The sequence below is a fragment of the Myotis davidii genome, unplaced genomic scaffold (genome assembly GCF_000327345.1).
Source record: "Myotis davidii unplaced genomic scaffold, ASM32734v1 scaffold60, whole genome shotgun sequence".
In the NCBI taxonomy this organism is placed as follows: Eukaryota; Metazoa; Chordata; class Mammalia; order Chiroptera; family Vespertilionidae; genus Myotis; species Myotis davidii.
In genome coordinates, this window is record NW_006293007.1 from 3,178,755 (window position 1) to 3,183,388 (window position 4,634).

Sequence of the window (4,634 nt, forward strand, 5' to 3'; positions counted from 1 at the left end):
AGCAAGATAGCAGCCAAAACCTATATGTCCAAATGTAAAAGGCATTAAAGAATAAGCCATAGTATTAGGGAAAATCCACACTGAACAAAATATACAGTATATGTCTAAACATTTTGAAATTGTTGAAATTGTAATTTAAACCATAAAAGCTGTAAAATTATGCTGTTTTTTTGCTAGGCATTAAGTGCACCTTTTTCTTCTTCCCCCAAATCAAATCATAGAACTTACTATTTAATCATACCTCAAAGCTTGAGCTTTCTGTCAGCACAAAGCAACAGCTACATAGACATAAAATGCTTATCTCTATATATAAAAGCCTAATATGCAAATTATCCCCTCGGGAGTGCCACCGGGAGACCAGGAGTTCGACTGATCACTATGATGTGCACTGACCACCAGGGGGCGGCACAAAACAAAAGACAACCTGAGCAGGTGGTTGGCGGCCGGCAGCCAGGGGAGGGAGGCCCCAGCTGGCAACCCAAAGACCCTGATCAGTCCTGATCGCTGACCAGGCCTAGGGACCCTACCTGTGCATGAATTTCATGCACTGGGCCTTTAGTTTGTTAATAATTCTCCTGGCTTATCCAACTTGTAATGCATATGACTTCAAAGACTACAATTTGGGGCAAGGGTATGTAAACTGGAAAAAAATTTCAAGTTTCAAAACCTGCTCTTAAAATTATTTATAGGACACTCAGGTCATTTTTACTCTTCTATAATAATAAAAGCATAGTATGCTAATTAGACTGGACATCCTTCTGGACAACCTTCTGGACGAAGCTGGGGCTGCGAGGGCTGAGGTGGCCGCCGCCATGGTGAGGGCCAAGGCAGAGGCCGGCAGCCGCAGCAGTGGCCAAGCCCCTTGCACGAATTTCGTGCATCAGGCCTCTAGTAGTAAAATAAAGATGTTGCACTGTCCACCTTGGCATGGTAAGAATGTACATTACCGGATGCCAATTTGAGGGACTAGAGATAAGACTTAAAAAGTACTGTATTTCTTAATGGCTGAATAAGGTAACCCTATGTAACAAAAGGCTAATATGCAAATAGACAGAATGGCAGAACAACCAAACAATTGGTTACTATGACATGTGCTGACCAACAGGGGGCGTGCACAGAACATGGTGGCCATTGGCCACAGTGAAAAAATGGAGCAGGTGAGCAGGGGCACCAGACCAAGACAGGGTACCAGTCGATGTCATCTGGACGAGCCTCTGGTGGTTACTGAAAATTCTTTGCTCCCACATACCACAGTCCCACCTGGCACTGACACCTGCTGCCAATGCCGACCCCGCTCGCAAGCACTGCCAGTGCTTGGCGCCGGTCCCAATCACTCGGCGTCATCAGTGGGTGCGAGCGGCAGCTGCCAGCCCCGACCACCCCTGAGGGCCTCTCCACCTCCCCCTGCTCCTGCGGGGTGATTGGGGCAGCAGCTACTACTTGCACCTGCTGACTGCCCTGGCCTTACTCCCACCCACTGCTGCTGCCGCCGGCCCCAATTGCTCTACGCCATCAGCGGGTGCAAGAGGGGCTGGCGCAGTCAGTGTGTGGGAACAGTGGCAAGTGGTGGCTACAGGCCCCGATCACCCTGAGGGCTTCTCCACCTCCCCCTGCTCCTGAGGGGTGATCAGGGCAGCAGACCCGCCCCCCCGCTGCTGGCACCAGCCCCAATCGCTCTGTGCCGTCAGAGCGTGGGAATGGCGGCAGCGGGAGCTGGCTGCCAGCAGACAGGGGACCAGGGGCTGTGGCAGGAGGGACTGGGTGGGGTCAAGGAGGATGGGTTGAGACCAGCCCCTGTGCCTACCACAGCCTCACGGCCCTAGTCTATATACATAAAGGCCTAAACGACCATCTGACCATTCAACCACCCCACTGGTAGCTATGATACACAATGACCACCAGGAGGCAGAAGCTCAACCCAGGAGCTGCCAAGCTGCAGTGACTTGGCAGCTGCGGTTTTCTGGGCGACACACCTGGAACCAGAGAGGAGGGAGCCTGATTCTAGGGTGCATCACCCAAGAACCACCCTCTCGCAATCTATGACCCCTCGGGGGATGTCAGAGAGCTAGTTTCGGCCTGATTCCCACAGGTCAGGCCAAGGGACCTCTAGCTAAAAATAAGTTTATGCTCACATTCTGCTAAAGACCTGTTTATAGCCTCAGCACCTAATAGCGTCTAACCAGCTCCAAGAATCCCTATCAGGTTAAATGATGGTACAGTGTTTTTAAAAGGAGCCAATTGCCCTGACTGGTTTGGCTCAGTGGATAGAGCATGGGCCTGCGGACTGAAGGGTCCCAGGTTTCGATTCCAGCCAAGGGCATGTACCTTGGTTGCTGGCACATCCCCAGTAGGGAGTGTGCAGGAGGCAGCTGATTGATGTTTCTCTCTCATCGATGTTTCTAAATCTCTATCCCTCTCCCTTCCTCTCTGCAAAAAATCAATAAAATATATTTTAAAAAAATAAAAAGGTGGTCTTGTTCCCTTGCAGTTATAACTTGGGTGGCAGTTCCTGCCAAAGGCAGTCTTTCCCATCTCCCAGGACAGACATGATCTGATTATCTGGGAGGGGATTTCACTCAATGGAGCGGGAACCGCAGAGTTCCGTCCAGATGGACAATTCGGGGACCGCAGAGTTCCATCCAGATGGACAAGTCCTTCTTAAAGGAAGTCTGCAGACACAGCTCTGGCCTCACACCCACTCGCTTCTGCGGTGCTCACAGTCACACAGAGTGGGCAGGGTGGTGTGTCACAGCGTTTTGCACGGGTTTAGAACCGGGTTGCTCCACTCGGCACTGCTGATACCCGGGCAGGAGGATTCATTGTCGTGGGGCTGTCCTGTGTTCTGTAGGATGTTTAGCAGATCTAACCTCTAGATGCCAGTAGCACCCCCGCCCCCCAGCTGTGACAACCAAAATGTCTGCCGGGTGTCCCCTGGGAGAAAGCATCGCCCCCATTTGAGAACCATTGATTTAAGGGCCACGGCCACAGAGTCTCCCATGCCTCCCCCATACAGACTTATCCTCCATTTAAGGTCCCCTGAGAGCCACCGCCACCCTTCTGGTCCCTGCTCCATACCCTGGAGCAGGGCATCCAGGGAACATCACTGGCCTCCTGGCCCTCTGGCTCCAGGTGGCTGGGCCAGTGGGAGGCACAGGTGAGAGAGGAGAAGGGGAGAAAGGCCGGAGTATTTCCCTTCCCTCCCTCTCCCCTTCCTCCCTGCGCACTGGGTCCTGATGGCGACTCAGCCAGGTTCTGGGAGCACCAATGCCTCCCTCTGCCCAGTTAGGCAGAGGAATGGGGCCAGCTCCCAGGCTGTCAGCTCGGTGTGCTGTACCCTCTGCAGTCATTTGCTTGACCCTGCATACCTCTGCACATCGATTTGTCATTAATTTACTTCCAGTTAGACCTTCTTGACTGGGCCATCTATTTCCTGACTGTTAAAACCAATAACCCCAAGGACTTATATGAATGCATATAAGCATAACCAATGGACATAAGACACTGGAGGGTAGGGGAGGTCAGGGGATTGTCAGGGTGGAGGAAAAAAGGAGACATATGTAAGGGGGAGGGGCGTGGAGTAAGGGCAGGTGCTGGGGGTAAGGGAGGCCGGGAGAAGGTCAATGGGGGAAAAAAAGGAGACATATGTACTACTATTTATAATACTTTAAACAAGAAAATAAAAAACAAACAAACAAATCAATAAATAAAACCAATAACCCCAAACTTAGGACAAGAACTCAAACTCAACACCTAGCAGGCTGCAGCTGTGTGTCCAGGCCTTGCTTCCAGCAAGTTTTCTGCCACCTGCCACCCAGGAATGTGCCCTCCCTCCTCAGAAACCTCCTGACCCTGGGTCACTAATGCTCTTAGGCTATATGCCTCCCCACCTCATCCTGCCTTATCCCTGCCCCTGGACATAGGGACTTGGGACCCTGTACACATGGACAGAGGATTATATTCTGTGCTGCTTCTCATTTTCTTCAATTCTTGGATATAAAACTTATTCAAATGTTTTTAAAACATTTTTTAGAACTTCCATAGGTTGTTTTAGAACATCTATGACATTTCCACTTTAGAACCTTCATTTGGTTTTTGTAGAGAAAGTACTCCAGGCATGAGCTGCGGCGTCGGTGGAGTTTATTCCCAATTGGCAGGGGCTGGTGGCATTTCTCGAAGCTCTTCAAGGGCCAGGCAAGAGGCTTGCCTTCATCTAATAGAGCTCTCTGGGTGCCCTTGTGCCTTGAGGTGGTGACTTTTGGATGTTTCCTCGAAAGTGAATAGCACCTCGCATCAAATCTTTGTCCACTGAAGGGCCACGAAATGCACCGAGCACTTGCCGTGAGCCGGGCACTGTGGTCAGCACCCTTTACATGGACAGGTCTATTGGCATGTGGCAGACACGAGAGTCAACTTGTCCCAGAAGTTGACATTTCCTCAAAAACTTGCTGTCTGCTTGAATCCCTTTGTCATCAGTTTGTTGCCCAAACCACAAACATGGGCATTAGCTTTTTATCCTGCATTCTGGCTCTCTCCCGCCTGAGCAAGTCTACCTCCTGGGTATTTGTGATCCTCCCTCTTCTTACAGCCAGAGTTGCCTCTCACACACACACCGGGACCATTATAACCAGATCCTG